The 19,121-nt window shown below is 44.1% G+C and overlaps 1 protein-coding gene across 4 annotated transcripts in view; it reads right to left on the bottom strand.

Annotated features, from left to right (window-relative positions):
• The window catches only part of FAM107B (family with sequence similarity 107 member B), a gene marked incomplete at its 5' end in the record, with an annotated part of 221,910 nt that overhangs the window by 28,074 nt on the left and 174,715 nt on the right, over positions 1–19,121 (bottom strand). Inside the window, one exon of one of the 4 annotated variants that reach the window (XM_080811751.1) lies at positions 13,078–13,221. The exons of 2 other annotated variants lie outside the window; for them this stretch is intronic. The remainder of the gene's footprint in view (positions 1–13,077; positions 13,222–19,121) is intronic. One more of the 4 variants, XM_080811752.1, reaches the window with a different exon arrangement.

Genomic DNA, 19,121 nt, shown 5'->3' on the forward strand with positions numbered 1-19,121 from the left:
TGGACTTCAACAGTGGCCATGTCCCTCCCACCGGGGAGCCTCAGCTTAGGCCCAAAAGATCCAGAGAGGAGTGGCGCGGTCCCGGACGCCCGAGCTCACAGCCGGCGGGGGACACAAGTACACACAGTAAATACAATGTGGTATCACGTCTTGAGGGTGAGAAGCACAGGCAAGTCTCAGAGCCGGGTTCCTCTCAAGACTGCCTCCCTCCAACTCCAGGTTCTCCGTGTCAACTCCACACTTCAGTGAGGACGCTCTGGGACACATATGATGGCACCTGACTAGATGCAGCTGAAACCGCAGGCGCTCGTTTTTAACTCACACAAGAACCTGGCGTCCGATGTTCCCGGGCTGCTTCAGAGCTCCGCGGTGTTACCAGGGGCCTTGGCTCTTGCTGTCGTGCCCTGCCTCAGCAGCCCTATACAGCAGCTCCCAGAGGAAAGGCAGCTGGACAGGCCTCCCCTGACTAAGATGTCTCTCCCTCTGTGTGGGGGAAGTCACTCCCAGAATCCCCGGGTGATGGGGGGGGCTGCTTGCATCTGGTTGGCCAGAACCGTGTCATGTGATTGCCAGAGACACAAAGGAAGCTGGGAAAATAGGAACAGGCACTCGAGCAGCGAGTTGCTGAGAGTAGGGGCTGTCGAGGAGACACTCAATTCTGTCACTCTGTCACACACAGACTGTTATGGGCTGACTGTGTACCCCTCTCCCCCCCCCCATTCATAATGGTAAGGTCCTATCTCCCAGTGTAATGGCACCTTTGTGAGGTGATTCGATGAGGTCATAAGGGTGAGACCCCATGATGAGATTAGTGTCCTTGCAAGACGAAGAGACAACAGAGCTCTCCTTTCCCCCACCATGTGAGGGCAGTAAGAAGGCAGCAAGCCAGAAAGACAGTCCTCACCAGGAACCAAATCAGCCAGCATCCTGATGTTGGACTGCCAGCTGTGAGAGAAAAATGTCTACTGTTTAATAGCCACCCCCCCACCCCCGGACTATGGGAGCTCCTGGGTGGCTCAGTTGGTTGGGCATCAGACTTGATTTTGGCTCAGGTCATGATCTCTGGGTCATGGGATTGAGCCCCATGCACAGCTTGCTTGGGGCTCTCTCCCACCCTCCCCTCCTCTCTCTCTGTCCCTCCCCCTGCTCAGTGTGCTCTGTCTCAAAAAAAAAAAAAAAAAAAAGCACCAACTATTCCATTATGTTTTTAGTATTTCATTATGGCAGCCCGAGTTAAGACATATCCTCAATGCAACTGTCTTCAAAGGCACTCCGAACTCCGAACAAGAGGCTCGCTGGGCCCCTCTGGGTGAGGTCATTTAGCTACTTTCAGACCTTGGCTCCAAAGCTGAAAGGGAAACCCCAGCAACAATCATTTCTTGGAAGTGTGCAGCCCTCACAGCATAGGCAGTAAGAGCCACAACAACCACCAAAGATAGGAGACTTTAATGGAAACGCTTTCATCCTTAGTTTTTCCATCTACACAAAACCCCGCTTTTCAAACAGCGGGTGGGGGATAAGTGGGCCAGTTCGGCAGTTCAAATGTAAACATGTCTGTAGTGGGTGTGGACCCTGGAACAAGGGAGTCAACTACTCTGACTGGTACCTTTCTCTGCTTGAACTCTGCACATTAATGCAGATCTCTCCGGATACCTGTCATTCTAAGACACCAGACCTTGCTATTTCCACAGCTGTGGTGTGCGGAGTCACAGGCAAACAAAACACGGTGTCCCCAGCTTCAGGAAGCATCTTACTTCCCACAAGACATTACTTCAGTCACCCATCTCACAGGCACACTCAGCCTCCCGCAAGGCTACACCGAAGCTTTGTCTATCTCTATGTACAGTAACAGGCCGAGCGAAACTTTCAAAATGAGAATGGGAAAAAACAACAGCAACCCATTTGGTAAACCAGCAACACAGGAAAATGAAAGTTTAAAAACAAGTAGCCCGTATTTAAAGGAGCAGACCTCAGGTGCCACAATGTCTAAAAAGTGTAAAGGCCTTCATTCTTACTGGAATAGGAAGAATATTTACTGTTTTAGAAAATATTCAAGATTTCAAAAATACATATATTTCTGGAATAGAGGCCTTAGAGAGATAAGCACTTAAATTTTAGTAGTGAGGAACAGACAGGCAATTCATAACCCAGATCCTATAGAAGTTGAGAGATTTCATTCATTCTCATTCAAACAGGATGCTCTCAAGACCAATTTATAACTACTCCAATAGTCTCCTATTTACTTTGTAGCTTTTACCCTCAGATAAGTTCTCTCTTGAAGTGAATCACTCCTTCTTTCCCCTATGCAAGAATGCAAACCACCTACCACTTTGTCTATAACCCTCATGGCCTCAGCCACCAGGGGTGAGGACTTGTGCCCCAAGTCCCAACATACCCTCCCTGAGGCTACTCATTCTGGCATTTCAATCCAATCTATTACTACCCAATAATACAACAGTCAAATGATGGTTTCCCCAATCTTGCCACACCATCAGGCCACTTAAATCCTATAGCAGCAATAGTGATTAAGTAAAAGAACAGGGCAGGTCGGTAACAGTAAATGCTCAGCCCAACACTAGTTCCATATAAAACAGGAGAACTCTGCTTCTCCCTCCCTGCAGTTACTCAAGTTTTAAATGTTTTCATTTCTCTTGTTGCAAGAGGATTCATTACTCAAGAACTCAACATCCAGACTTTGACTTCTCTCATAGCTCCTGTCAAAAAGTTCAGAACTTTAACAATATCTGTTTTAAAATCCACACAAATAGCAGCTACTGTAATTTAATTAAATGAAAAGGCAAGGACAAATGACACGTCAAAACATTCATAAAGAAAAGTTGTCTTTTACTTACAGCTGGTTATAAAGGAAATATTAATTGCTTCCAGAAAAACAATCATAAAATCATTCCCTAACAAGAAACTACAGATGTACCATGACAGCTAACTACTTCCTTTATGCCTTTAAAAAAAGCTAATCTGGGGGCGCCTGGGTGGCTCAGTGGGTTAACGCCTCTGCCTTCGGCTCAGGTCATGATCCCAGCATCCTGGGATCGAGCCCCACATCGGGCTCTCTGCTCCGCGGAGAGCCTGCTTCCTCTCTCTCTCTGCCTGTCTCTCTGCCTGCTTGTGATCTCTGTCAAATAAATAAAATCTTAAGCAAAAAAAAAGCTAATCTGAAAAGCTTAATAAGGATAGGACAGTTTTACCTACTTAGATTAAGTATTCAAAGTTAAATGTGGCCAAAGGGCTATGAAAAATGAGATGATTCTTTAAAAAAAATTTTTCAAGGCAATTCAGGGCTCAAAGAAGAAAATCTAGAAATAAATACTCTTTAGTTTATAATCTTACAAATGTCAAATTGAACAAGATGCCAAGTATCTGAGAGTGAAATTTATCTCAGATTTAAAAATTCAGTTTATAGTACAAAATCTACACACACACAATGGTGCATGTGACACAGTAATTAGGAAGGACACTAACAACTTTATTTTCCTAATTTCATCCATGAATCTTCAGAATTAAAGTTCTAAACCTTCTTTACACTTTATACAATATAATAGTTCTAGAAAAGATCTGTTACCATTCTTAAATTTCCTTATATCCAATAATATACAAAAATCAATGTTAAAGATAATTATAAGCACTTTCCTTCTATGCACCGTCAGACTTGCTCTAAAGTTGATAAACTTTCTAAAATACCTCGGATCAATGGCTTTCAAACTTCGGTCTGTAATCCTCTTTACACTCAGTGACCCAATAAACACCCACACTAAAATTAGCTAAAGCAGAAGTTTCCAGAAGAAGCCATCTTTACTATATGCTGTACACCGTGGTATTTGCTTTGTCTCATTTTTTTTGTTATGCTGGCTGTGACCCACTGAATTGATTTCCTGACCCACTAATGGACGCAGCCTGAGAAATCCTGCTCTGATTCATTTATTTAAACTTGCCACAATAACTTAGCAGCACTCTGAAGATGGGAAAGCACCTGAAAATTTGCAACAGAAATGTAAATTGGATGAGCTGCTGTATGCCAACTGTCATCATCCCTTCCAAATAGAAAACACTTAAAATCCATTACCTTTTAAAAAGTGTTATTTGGGCTAGTGTTGCTGATACTAAAGTCATCACCTCTCTTCCACCTAATCTTTAAACTATCCTTACTCCAGTCACTGAAGAATAACCTCAAATCCTTCTTGCTGTGTATGAATGCATACGGAATACAAATTAAAGATTACCTAGAGAATTCTGTTGCTAGGTCTTTTTCCACACTTATGACAGAATGTGGGGAAAGAGGTGACCTAGGAAGTACTGTATTTTCTCCCTTCTTAAAATATTTGTATAGACTTCATTATTTTTTAAAGATTTTATTTATTTGAGAGAGGGAGTGCATGAATGGGGGGAGAGAGTGAGAGGGGGAAGCAGGCTCCATTAAGCACACAGCCAGACCTGGGGCTCAATCCCAGGACCCTGAGATCATGACCTAAGCCAAAGGCAGATGCTTAACCAAATGAGCCAACCAGGCACCCCTCCTCTTCTTAAAGTATTTTTAAAAAGCAGTTTCTGTAATTTCTCTATCCACAAATTTTAAAACTAACTTGAATGGCATTTGCCTGTTTTTTTTTAAAGAAATGACAGTGTAACTCAGATAATGTTTCTTAATACCAAAATAATCATTCTATTTGCATAATCTTTTAAGAAGCAGAACAAAAATTCCACCCAGGGAGCTAAAGTCAACAATGAATAAGAGGAAGGGCTCGAGTCCCAGGTACCTGGAACCAAACAAAGGCCATTTAGCCCCACCACACAGAAAACTGGGCAGAAAAATGTATGGGAGAAATTAAAATTGATCTATTTTTCTTCCTGGTCAACAGAGAGAGGGTAACATAAGGCCAGTATGGAACAGTAGCGGGGCTTAAGCTTTATCGTCTGAGAAACTGAAACCCGGCTCCACCACACATTAGCCACCTGACCTTAGTTCAACAATAACAGCACTTAAAATAATCATTCAATAAATATTAGCTGTGGGCAGGGCACAGTCCTAAATGTGCACACCCACCAACTCACTGAATTTTCACAACACTCTGAGGTAGGTTCTGAGGGCCAGAGAGAGACTAGGAAGCTTGTCCAATTTCATACAATCAGTCATAGGAAGGCCAGAATTCAAACTCTGCCCAAGAAATCCCAAAACCTTTGCAGGGGTTGCCTTCCGAGCCCTGGTTTCCTTGTCCTTCCCTATAAGGGCTGTTATGTGGATTAACACCTCTGGCCTGTAAGATAGGGACTCATCACCTCCCAGATCCAGTGACATAGCTGCCACCCCCACAGGGCACAGTGTCTCAGGTAATCCAACTTCACCTGTTCAGAGTCACAAACTTTATCTTTTTTTCTTCTACCCTCTCTCTGCCCCACCCCTTAAACACACCTCCCACACACATACCTTTCACTGACCTAAGGAAATATGTACTGAAGAAGGGGAGAGTAATATAAGCCATATCATGAGTATATTTACTGAAGGAAGGAAGGGAGGTAGCTCATGTTTGTAAGAGAGGGCGAAATTGTCAGGCTTAATTCAAAGCCAAGACCATGACAGGCAGAGAGCCACAGAGGCTGGAACTCAGTGCAGCAGGAGCGTGCTGGAATGATCATGGGGGTTACGCAAGGAAGATCTCTACCAGCAACAGAATGAAGGCAGGAGGGAGCCTCGGCGGGCAGTGCTGGAGTGGGATGGACTGGGCCAGTTGTGGCTCGGGGATCTGGCAGAAATTAGAGGGCAGGGCCTCAAATATGCCAGGAATTCTGCTGAGGGCAATAAACCACCTCACAATGCAAAGCCGGATTGCATTAACATCAGTTTTGGAAACAGGAAGTACCAGTACCAAGTAGCTAATAAGTGTTGACAGAATTTTTCAAAATAGGGTTACATTCTCCCTTTCTTTCCTGTTCACATTGGTTGGCAAATGCCATCCCCTCCATTTCCTCACACGCAAAAAGTGGGTAAACAGAGGCACTCCCAGGCTGTTTAATGGACCTAACCAAAATACAGCAATCCAGTTAACTGAACCAAGTTGTTGAAAGACATGCCAATAATACACCAGCACCCAATTACTGAATCAGGCCTTTTTTTTTTTTTTTTTTTACAACCAAGAGTAACAATGTGAGTATATGCTTCTATGGTATAATAAGTTAGCTACCAGTGTCAGACTCAACTGTTCGTTGTTTTAGCAACAGCAGAAAACAAGACTTGCTCAGATTGGTGGTTAGCAATTTACCTCTTTGTTTCCCATTATACATCTATCACTACTTATTATAAAAACCACCTTCCAAGTATTAAGATATCATTAGCTTGCCAAACCAAGGGAGAATACAACCAGTAAGTCTGACTTGGGAAAAAAAAAGCACCGAGAAGCATGAATACCATATATTGAACTTATGAATGTTCAGAAAACAAGACATTGTTACTATAAGCTATTTAATAATCTCCAGAGATACAATGTTTATTTTTAGACTGGAAAAAAATTAACTATGGGACTGCCAGTTTATTTTTTTATTTTTATTTTTTTTGAATATTTATTTATTTATTGGACACAGAGAGAGAGATCATGAGTAGCCAGAGGAGCAGGCAAAGAGAGAGGGGGAAGCAGGCTCCCCGCTGCGAGCCCCAATGCGGGGCTCGATCCCAGGACTCTGAGACCATGACCTGAGCCGAAAGCAGAGGCTTAACCCAACTGAGCTACTCAGGTGCCCCCTAACTGCCAGTTTAAATAATACTATCTAATAAAAGTAGTTTACAAATACATCTACTATTTTAAATGAAGTACCGAATGACACTGTCAGCTTAGATTCATTAATGTCATTCCTACTGGTTATAATTTAATGCCTGATTACAAAATAAACACACAAAGTATCCTAGACTTTGTCTTTAATCTAGTTTTTATTTTGCCTTTCATGCTTGTTTTAAAATAAATTTTATTTCCACCTCACTAGTAAGAAACAAATTTTGTTTTCTCTTAAAATGGTTCACTGCAGAGATAGAGAGATTCGACTCTGTGACTTGGGATTACTGGAAATTATTTCCTCATTGCATCTGTTACTGACCCTTTCCTTTACAATTAACTAAACATGCTTTGTCAGAGGGCACAGGCCCAAGCCTAAGAAATGCCAGGTCCTATCCCCAAACCCGTCACCTCACAGGCTCTGTGCATTCAGAAAATGACCATGCCTCTTGGGATGAGTTTCCTCACCTGTGAGCCCCAACTAGGAGATCAGAGGTTCTCACTAGTCAGGACAATCTGAACTAAACCTGAGACTCCTTTGCATGCGCGCGCACGTGCACACACACACCCACACACTGCACTGGGTAACATAGTCAGGCTCCATGACACAGGTCTTTCAAAGCCACACACACTCGCCCATCCCCCCAAAAATGGGAAACAAGAGAAATCGGCTCTTTACCCATCTGCAGCTATAATACAACTAGTAGAGTGACCCCTATTAGAGATATTTTAATATCTCTGACCCATAGGAATGGTTATTAAAGCTTGAGTATGGGGACGCCTGGGTGGCTCAGTTGGTTGGGCGGCTGCCTTCGGCTCAGGTCATGATCCCGGCGTCCTGGGATCGAGTCCCACATCGAGCTCCTTGCTCGGCGGGGAGCCTGCTTCTCCCTCTGCCTCTGCCTGCCACTCTGTCTGCCTGTGCTCGCTCGCTCTCTCTCCCTCTCTCTCTCTCTGACAAAAAAAAAAAAAAAAAAATCCTTCTTAAAAAAAAAAAGAAAGCTTGAGTATGAAATGCAGCCCTTCGTTGCCACCTTGGGGCTTTCAACAGAGGTGATTAGGCAGCAAGAGAAAGCAAACTGAGGTAACAGACCATTACGTGCCTTTCTCAATTCTCAGTGTAAATAAACAACAACAAAAACACTATTTGATTAATAACAATGACTTAAAATGGCTTTCCTGAGAGTCCTTGTATGTCATGAGAACTGACTGATTCGAAAGTGGGTAATTTGATATCAGAGATCTACAATCAAGGAGTCCCTGATTACTCCTCCCCAAGCACAGATCTCCAAGTGCTGATCACAGAGTTTCTTCATTGTTCTTGGCTCAACCAGGACACTGGGACTGAAGAAGGAAATACACCAGTCAGTGCTCAGCATGCCAGATACCAGCCAGGTCACAACATTCTCCTCTGTCGCAGCCCTGACTCAGGAGAGTTCTGCTCTTGACACAACAAAGCCATACAGAACCTCCAGCTTAATTAGCAACCTACCATGGGTCCTTCTCCAAGGGACTCTTGTAGGCTGTATCTGGGCCACAGCCACTGGCCTGGCTGGCCCTGCCACTTCGCAGACATACCCACATACCAACAGTTCCAGGGCTAAAAAAGGGAGTACCATTTTCTTTATTAAGAAGACAAACATCAAAGCAGGACACCTGCACCTAGAATGGACTTTCTTCCCAGGCAATTATCTTAAAATGTAAATTAGGTCAGGTTCCCGGCACAATAGCTTCTCTGAACCCCTGGCAGCGGCCCTCACTCCCTACCTGACTGGACCCCGGCCAGCTCCTCATACACCAGTCTCTCCCCTGCCCTTGCTCCCCACACTCCAGCCACACTGGCCATCCTGCGTGTCTCACCTGGCTGGTCTTCACACCCCAGAGCACTCCCTCCCAACCCATCCCCAGCCTCTCCCTACACTGGCTCATCCTCGCCCTTTTCACTCTACCCAGACGTCACCTTTCCAGAGCACCCCACTGAACCGGGGTCCCTCCACTCTCAGTCTCTGTCCTGAGCTTGCGTCCCACTCTCACTGTTTGGAACTCGTCATTTATTGCTGGATACATGTTATCCGATGATGATTCCTTCTAGATACGGAGTTACCTGAGGGCCTGGGCCATTTCTCTTGTACATCACTCAAACTCCAGGGCTTAGAATATACTAAATGCTCAATTATCATTTGTTAAAGTGATTCAATATCTCAATAAATTTTGCATGGGGAAGAGATGGAGCCCATAAACATTTTTATTTGTCCTAAATTGGTCATGGTGCAAAAATAAAATAAAATAAAATAATTCACTGGGCTAAATTAATTTCTCCCTACTAAACACCCACCCTTGGTTAGGTCTGTGCTCTACTGCAATCTCCTGATTTAAATGGGATTAAAAAAATCATTTGAAATCTGTAATAGAAACGGTGTTATCAGTGATGGTTGAATCTCAGGTAATCCATAGAAATACTCCTCCTCCTATGAGCTACTGAATAAATGTTCCAGGTACCAGTCAAACACTGTATTTCATCTCATGTAACCTCCATGGCAGTTCCATGAGAGAGGTCTTCTCATGCCTCCTGACAGAGCAGGAGCTGATGCACAGTGACCTAGAAACTAGCTCAAGGTCACGTAACAAGAAAAGGTGGGTCAGCTGGGTGGAGTGCTGCGGGAACTTGGTCTCCTCACTACTGCTCCATCTTCTGTCCCTCCTAGAGCAGTTCACCCCCAGGGGAAAGCGGGATAAGGTAGAGCTGTCTCTTCTCATTTTGGAACCAGGCCATTATTTCTTTATTAAGTTTTTAAGGGAAAAAAGACAATTTATCTTTTGACCCACCCGGCCTCAGTCCAGCTAATTCTATCCTAATTCCTCCAGCTTGCCTTCTCTGTTGCCAGCGCCTCCTACTTCCCTGAACCTCCGCTTTATGCATCTCTATGCTTTGGAATTCATCACACAACTCCTTTCTGCCCCAGCCTGTGCACGCATATGAGTGTTGAGCACACAATCACATGCAAACATGCAAATCCCTTTCCAAACTGCAGTTTGCTCTCTCTAGAGAGAGCTTTTTCAAGTCAGACGGTAAATAAGTCACCTAAACTATTTCATCCTGAGGTGTAAGAAGAGGCAAATAACTCCCTTGACGTTCCTAGAGATGCTCAAAGGCATAGCATAAAAGGTTACTTGTTCACAAAGTACAGTTTGAATTACTACACAGCTTGAAAATGACCAAAATTAGGTGAAAATGTCGAGAAGTGTCCAGGATGATAATGAAATCAAACTGGCCAACCAGCAACCACTCACCTGATGGCAATTTTCCTATCTATCGTCCTCCGTTTCTGAACTCAGAGTCCAAGCTGCTCACAGCTGTACTTCTGGGGCGAGCACAGGGAGAACTGGAAAACTGGGCTACGGGAGGGGCACTGAGCAGGGAGATGCTAAATCCAGTATTTGCAGCTGGAGGCCACCTACACATTGGTGCTGAATTTTTAAAAACACTTCAACACCTTAATAATATGTTCCGCCAGGTATAATAAAAGTGTGCCCAAGGAGCTTGAATTCTTAAGCTGCTAGGAACTAAATGTGAAAGGAAGCCCAAAGCAGCAGAGGAAGATGGGGGGGTGGGGGGGTGGGGAGGAAATCCCTTCAACTACTGAGTTGCATGGCTCCAAGAAAGGAACAGCAAAAGAACACATCCCCCAACAGGCCACGCTGATGCTGGTTATTTACATGAGAACCACATGGGCTGCGTGAACCTCCATCTTCCTTCAAACGCTCCACAGCTGTGGTTTATGACCCTGGCTTGCACATCCGAACCACCTGTGGAACTTCAAAACACAACACCAGGGGCGCCTGGGTGGCTCGGTGGGTTAAGCCTCTGCCTTTGGCTCAGGTCATGATCTCCGGGTCCTGGGATCGAGGCCACAGTTGGGCTCTCTGCTTGGTGGGGTGCCTGCTTCCCCCTCTCTCTCTGCCTGCCTCTCTGCCTACTTGTGATCTCTCTCTCTCTGTCAAATAGATAAAATAAAAAATCTTTAAAAAACAAAACAAAACACCAGCGTCTAGCTCCAGTAGAGAACCAAAAGGAGAACCCACCATGGTCAGCGACACCTACAACAGGGTCTGGGCCACAACATAACCATGTAAAGAGGAAATGCTGGTTACGAGTGCAAGAACCAATGAGCTCACACGTCTCCTCTCCCTCCCATCTCCAAGAGCAACCACCTGGACCGACCATCCATCTCTTCTTCCCTGACCACCTCTAGTCCCAGCCCTGAGTGCCAGAGACATTGGACAGACCACATGGCAGACCAGCCCTCAAGGAGCTTCCATTCTGGTAAAGTCACATGGAGGAGATTTAAGTTACCGTATTAAAAAAAGGGGGGGCAGCTAAAAAAGATTCCCCCAAGCAATTTCCATCAGTCTTCCTGACCTTAAGTCCTTTGAGCCCCCAGCTACTTGTTCCGTCCTCGGATATGTGTCCATCTCATCGTGCTGCGCTTCAACGGCAGGCCAGGCCCCACCCCCCACATGGCTCTGTTCAAAGCCTGGATCCAGACAATCAAACCTGATTTCCTCTGTGCCCTGATGTGCCCCCACATCCTCAGACAGGATGACTGGAATGGTCCAAAGTCAAGCTTCTCCCGTCAACATCCTAGGTCTCATATTTTCTCTTTTTTTCATTGCCTAACCACGCTTGGGGGATATAAAAGATCTACAGGAGTCCCTTTTAAGAGTGTTTCATCTTGGGGCGCCTGGGTGGCTCAGTGGGTTAAAGCCTCTGCCTTCGGCTCAGGTCATGATCCCAGGGTCCTGGGATCAAGCCCCGCATCGGGCTCTCCGCTCTGTGGAGAGCCTGCTTTCTCCTCTCTCTCTGCCTGCCTCTCTGCCTACTTGTGATCTCTGTCAAATAAATAAATAAAATCTTAAAAAAAAAAGAATGTTTCATCTTTTTTGTAAAAAATTAGCAAGATACAGAACATATTAATATCACACACTGATTTGGAGCTAAACTGTACAGAAGGAAGGGACGGAGATTAGTCAGAGTGTGAGCACCTCAGAAGCAAGCCCTGAGCAAAGGGTTTGGCCAGGCAGAGTCAGCAATGACCAAGCAGGATGTTTGAAGGAGCACCAAGGGCCCAGACAGGGGTGAAATAATGGAGACACCTGCCTGACTGAAACCAGGAGGACTCATCAGGCAAGTGGCAGGAAAGAAGGCAGGAGGAACAGCTCAACATGGGGCTCTCCAACCAGGTGCGGTTTACCCAGGACACTGGAAGACAGGTGTGGCATGACTCTGAGAAGGAGTAAGGCACAGATGCAAACTCTTTCAGGCACACGGAGGAAACCACTGTCATTAACTCTGATTCAGCCTATAATAAATATCTGACACACAGTTATTTTCAACAAGAACCTCATCAAAGTGGTTCCTAATCCTCCCATTACGACCATTAAAAAATCAAGTCGAAGTATGCCAGAGTGCAAATATTTACAAATTTGAAAATCAAAAATGCCTCCCACCGACCTCCTGGGCTTTCTCAAACTCCATCTTCACCGTATGCCGAACACACTGGTGTGCTGGGAGCCACGCACAGACGTGAGCATAAACAAACAACTATCTGGCCGTCCACGTGTCCTTTTGTTCCATAACACGTGACTGTCAACTGTTTGTCAGGCACCGTGTTTGGCAGTTTGAATCAAGGTATAACACAGCAAGCCTTTTGTTCCCTGTCTTTCAAAGGAGCTATGACACCTGGAAAGCAAATACAATCTGTTCATAGCAGCCCCCAACAGAGAAGCTGGTGAATTCATTCCTCTGTTAATTCATCAAGTATTTATTTCACGTCTATTAAGCGCCAGACACTATCCCAAATGGTGTAGAAGGAGCAGCAAAGGAAACAAAGCCCCTGCCCTGATGAAGACTACATGGGGTGGGGTGGGGGGGCAGGCAAGCAGTGGGCAAGCAAACAGGAAGGTACGGATTTATCAGACAGGAAGGAAGTATCATGGTAAACACACACAGGTAAGGAAATGGGCGGTGCCATTTTTGGTGTTGGGGGAAGACTGCAGACTGAGAGCAGACACTTGAGTGGTATTTGAGCAAAGAGCTGAATGAAGTGAGGGAGCCCGCCAGGCTGCTATGTGGGGAAGAGTTCCACTCCAGGTAAAGGCACAGGCAGGGGCAGAAGCCAGCCAGGAAGCACAGGCAGGGGCAGAAGACAGCCAGGAAGCCTGGGGAGCAACAGTGCTGGGGAGCGGGAGCGGGTGCCAGGTGAGATGGGAAAGCAGTCAGAAACAAGAGTATGGGACATACCACAGGTAGGCGGGGGTAAAGCGCCCCTGCAGGTTACAAAGCTGATGGTTTTGGTAATACAGTGATAATAACAGTCCTCCTTCCTTACTTGGAACCTGCAGATCCTTCCAAGTCTGGTCTATTACACAAAAGATGAGGTCAGATCTGAAAAATAAATTCAGTGGAAAGAGAGGTTTTGATATTAAGGTGAAGAAAGTACCCTATATATTTGGAGAGCATTCCCTGCCCTCCAAAATGTTCAACTCCAAAAATCTGATGGAAATCAGAATATTTCCAAACTTAATAATGGCTTTAACCATTAGGGATACCCTCAAGTAGAATATTCTCAACCATTTTAGGCAGAGGATAGAATGGTCTTTTAATGTAAAACAGTATTAGAATATGCAATTAAGTAGTTTCCCATCACAGTTTACACTTCAAAGCGAGCTGTGCCTTAGTAAATAGTCTTGGGAGAGAGTGCAAACACTGCACGTCATGAACATATTAACTAAAGCCACAGAACTGTATGCTCAGCTGGAAATATCAAAGGGATGTTCTCATATTTAAGATGATAAGTGGAGAATGCAAAACTGCTAATTTCCTGCTTTATGGATGTATTGTAGCTTCTGGAGACATCTTAATAATCACTTAATTATATCATAAGGAACATAAAACAAAAAAATGCCAACAGGATGAGGTCCTCCATTTTCAGAAAAACAGACCGTCAGCAGATCTGGATTGCTGTCCACAGACTGAGGACAAAAAGCCTTAAAGCAGCAATATTTTAGGACAATACAGTGTCAGGGGCATAATAGTGAGCAAACCTCCTTTCTAAATCCAGGGGCAAGCAGGGAACTAATCCCCAGATGTGGGCTGCCTTCTGTTTCTCTGAAGCCGCTTCAACTTTTAGCCATAAAACCATAAAGACAAAAATGCGACAAACACCAACACTGAGAGGTTAATTACATGCTGATTTACAGGGTATTTCTAAACTGTGAGAGTAGCTCAGTCACCTAGGACAAGATCCTTCTGCCATTCTACAAGATAAGAAATAGTGTTTGCCTGAAGTGTAACAGAAATAAGAAAAGGCAAATTATGTCTCTGCTATATAGTTCAACAACTAATACTTTTCTTGAATAATTCCTGACTAAAGTTTCTCTAATAAACCAATTAACTGCCACTGAAATAAAAAGGCAAAGTTCTGAGGCTTAAAACAGCCAAAGAAGGGTTACTTTATTCTGTTAAATTAACAAAAATTTAAGGGGGAAGAAATGGATCTTGCTACCACTCCAACTGGAAATATTGGGGTTCTCCTTGTAAAAGTTTGCTTTGGGATAAGGGAAATAGTTTAACAGATATATTTATTCCCTCTTAAAAACAACAGCAACAATAACTTATTTTTCCTTGGTTTTAGAAGCAATGTGCAGATTGTAGAAAACTTGGGAAATATATAAATGTATAAAGAAAATGAAATGTCATCCATGAATGCATCACTAAACATGTCTATATTTTGCTATATTTTCCTTTCAATTAATACACACACCTCTTCATTCTTTAGCAAAATTAGGATCATTAGACAATTTATTACAATGGTAAGTCCTTCATCTGTGACAAAACACTGTTTAAATATGGTTGCATAATATTCCATTACACAGATGTCTGATAACTGACTTAACCATCCTCTTTTGTCCTATTCAGAATGCAAGATACATTAATGAATTTTAAAGTCACAGACTCCGTTGAGACCTATGTTATGGCTGCAGAATCTACATTGTGCCTAACTTTTTTAAAAACTACCATTAGTCATGTTTTAATGTAGTATCAAAGAAGAATACCTATAATTATCCGAAAAGGTTATTTCAATGCTCCTCCCTTTTGCAATGGCACATCTGTGCAAGACTAGAGTTTCTGCACACTTCCACCCAACCTGTCAACACACTGCAGGGTGAAGCAGACAAGAGAACCCAGCTACTTTCTATTAAAGCTGGTTACAAGACGGACTGTAGACAATGGGAAACGGTACTACTCTTCTCACTACTCTTCTCACTAAATGTTTCCGGGAAGGGGGAGGTGTTGGATAATAGTTATTTTTCATTAAAAATAATCATTAAAGAGACTTACACAAATGTCAAACAATGTCATTCATGTCACTCCTTCTTTTGTTTCAGAAGTTATTTTCATGACAAATGGTCTTTTTGTTAAATGTAATGGGTGTATTGTTCTTTGTCATTTTTAAAGTACTTTTTCATTTTTTTAAGTTTTAAGTTCTAACACAGTAAATATCAAGATACATTACAACAGAAGAAGTTATTTGGGGATCCTCAAACACCTTTTAACAGAGTAAAAGGGTCCTGAGATCAAAAAGTTGAAGAATTCTGAGCTGTAGAATGAAGGATCTCTTTAACAAATAAGCCTATGTATTTATTATACATATTATTATTATTATTATTGTTTGCTTGTGACTGATTTCTGCCTTAAATGAGATTGCTCCAAGACTTCTGAGAGATTCATTGTGTCTGCATTAGGTGGAATCCTTCCTCTTCTGGCCCACACTGAATCTCTAAATAACTAGGCTCTCAAATACCTAATCTATTTCAGCATTCTATTGCCAAACACTTTCTTAAAGCAGATAGTACAAAGAAAACAGGACCTCAGAAAGCGAAGATGTAGATCTCTAAAGACAATTACCTTCTACTTACTGGTTAAACACAAGTAAAACAAAACAAAAAAATTATCAAAATACATCTGGGGTAAGAACAGAGTGATTCAGATGATGGTACCTGATAACACACTGTTATCATCTGTTTTTACTTCCTCTTACCAAAATTACAAAGGCAATTCTGTGAATCCTACAGACCAAATTATACACACATACACCCTCCAACCAAAATTGCCCAGAACTCCATGGAAATAAGAAAACATCCACTTAGTTCCTGTTACAATGTTACTTTCTAATCAACAACAATCCAAAGCCCCAAAACTATTATAGCATTACAGACATTCCTAGTACCTCGAGAACAGTAATACTCAATGCCATTGTCCTGGTCTTCAGAGTTTCTACAAAGAAACAAAACAATCACACTTTAAAAAACTGGGTTGAATATAAAAAAGTCTTTCATTAGAGTATATATTTATCGAGGGTGTAGCAGATGCCCATCACACTTCAACACCCAGGATAAAGTGGACAAAACGAAGCTCCTGCTGTCATGAAGTTAATACGCCAACTAACGAAGCAGCAGCAGTGCAGCCCATTGGGTTTTAAGAGAAGCAGGCCGGGAACCCCCGAGACCAGGTTGCAGACATCCATCGGGACGGTCTTCAGGATGAAACACAGGCCCAGCGACCAACCCTTGGTGGACATGTGCCAGTACAGATCTTGAGCAGAAGTTTCAGATTAACCAGAAAAAGAAAGAAGGGGCTCGAGAGCAGGGTTGTACTGAAATCAAAACTTACCTGGGCAGTGAGACATGAACTGTATGGTGGACAGACAAACCTCATCTCCCACCTCTCATCCCTTCTAATAATACCCTGTCTCTAGGTGGGGACAGGACCTGTGACATCTCTAACCAAAAGAACAGGGCAAAGGTGATGGGGTATCACCCCTATGATTACAACTTCCTGGAGTCTCTCTCTTGCCAGCTGTGAGGGGCTACCATGAACCTCATGTAACATGCATGTAACATGCAAAAGACCTCGGAACAAAGGGCGACTTAAGTCCCACAATTGCAAGGAAATGAATTCTGCCAATAACCTCAGTGAGCTTAGAAGCAATCCCTCCCCAGCTGAGCCTCTGATGAGACCACAGCCCTGTGCACACATGGACCACAGCCTGGGAGAGCCTGAAGCACAGAACCCAGATAAGCTGTGCCTGGATTCCTGACCCACAGAAATGGTGAGATAAGAAATGCATGTCATTTTAAGCCACTAAAGTTTATGATAATTTGTTAGGCAACAGTAGATAACTAGTACAAACCAGAAAGGTGAATATCCTCTCAAGAAGTTTAATCAAAGGGAAGGAGAGATAAAGAAGTAGTCAAAAGAGGAGGGCACCAGGGAAGGCATGGGTTTCATGGTGTTTGTTCTTTCTGGTTTTGTTTTGTTTTGAGATTCTAGTTACTTATCTGAGAGAGACAGACAGACAGCTCAAGCGAAGGTAGAGGCAGAGGGAGTGGGAGAAGCAGACTCCCCACGGATCAGGGACCATGACATGGGGTTCAAGCCCAGGATTCCAGGATCATAACCTGAGGCGAAGGTAGGCACTTAACTGATTGAACCACCAGGTGCCCCTCTGTTTTGCTTTTAAGATGGAAGAGACTTGAGTATTCACAAATCTTTTTGAGAAAGAAACACCAGGAGGGAGGTTGAAACAGAAGGTGGGAGAGAGTGGTGGTAGAGAAACTGATTTCCAGAAAGTCAGGGGGATATTTCATGCATTATGAACAGAAAAAAAAAAAAGGATACAGGAACGAGCAGATGTGTAGAGGGGCAGAAGGAAGAAGAAAACATGGCCTACACATGACTATTTTCTTAGTGGTGGGAAGATGATCTGCTGAGAATGAAGGACAAGTAGGAGAGACGTGGCTGACTTTAAAGCTGGAGATTTACATGTTGAGAAGGTTGGATATAGTCACTGTGGAGAGTGAGAGCTTAACTTCCTGGCAGTGCTGAGTCTCTGCTGAAGGTGGGGACCAGCATCTTACAGTGGCATCTGTGACCTGTTCTGAAGAATCTGGCAGTCCAGACCCAGTCCAGCAGGCTGCCTGATCCACCAGGGTTGGGATGTGCCAACACAAAAGGCAGAAGGGAATCTGGCGTACTGAGAGGTGCACAGTGAAATGCTGGCCATGGAATCAAACAGCAGAGACGCTGCGACAGACTCTCAAGACATAAATGGGTGCGAGGAGCTGGAAATAGACCTGGCAGGTGAATCTCTGATGTTACCTGGGACAGTCTGTTAGACAAACTGGATAGGAAGTCCCGGCCAGGAAATGGAACCTGCAAGTTCCAGAGCAGAAGCAGCTCTCAGTATTAGCAAGATCTAGGACAGTGACTCTTCGAGGGTGACCCACTTGTTCCAGTTTGAGCACTGAAAGTCCTGCATCTGGAGAAACCGGGATGGTTCTAAAACTGAGTGTCCACTGCAGGAGAAAGTCCCAGGCCCAGGCCCAGGAAAAGCAGGCCTGCTGCTCCCCCACTTTGGCTGCCACTGGGATCACCTGGTGTGCTCTAAGAACTCTTGAAGCCTAGAGCGAAGACTGCCACCCAGGGGCCAAAATTTTCCATGGATGAGGAGCTGTAACTAGCAAATGATAGCATAGAGAGCAGGAGACCATGGCTGTAAGGAGCCTAAAAGGACAAGGAGTCAAAGAGCAAGGATAGGCAGGGAGCCACGAGGAGCAGAGGCCCCATCCTGGAGTGTGCAAGAAGGTGCCATCTCCCATGAGGCAGCAGCAAACTCAAAGAGCCAAGTTCACCAAGGACCAGGAGGTAAAGACTTCTGGAGGAGAGACTGGCTGATCACCAGGCAAAAGTCACAGCATGTGGAAAGCGTAGAATTTAGGTCAGAAGGGGGAGCACAGAGCAGTCCTCCGAGGCAAGTCGCCGGAGGCCCAGGGCTGCAGGAGCCCACAGAGCTAACTGCAGGGAGAAAGGGAATGGGGTGGGAGGTGACCCCATGTGGGCTGTGGGCTGGCTGGTGGCATAGTGAATGGCACCCCCAAGGCCCCGGTGTCCCAAGCACAGGTATACTTTAACACAAGGAGGCTGCTATGTGGTGTAAAGATACACATTTATCCTGAAGAAATGAGATCAGGAATTTTTGAAGCTTCAGAATGGGTTCCTCTGGTCCTTGTCTGAAAGTCCTTTCCTCTTGGGACTCAATTCTCTGATGTCTGTTTCACAAATAATCATCTTTGTTCTGATATTCAAACCTTCACCCAACCCTGAGATTCTCCTTACATCTCTCACACTTCACTAATAACTTCTGTGTTTTACCTGAATCCAGAAAATCGTCACGGATTTAACGAATATAGCTGCCAATAATTCATACAGAAAGAGAGTAAAGA

Source organism: Martes martes (genome assembly GCF_963455335.1).
Source record: "Martes martes genome assembly, chromosome: 8".
Taxonomy (NCBI): domain Eukaryota; kingdom Metazoa; phylum Chordata; class Mammalia; order Carnivora; family Mustelidae; genus Martes; species Martes martes.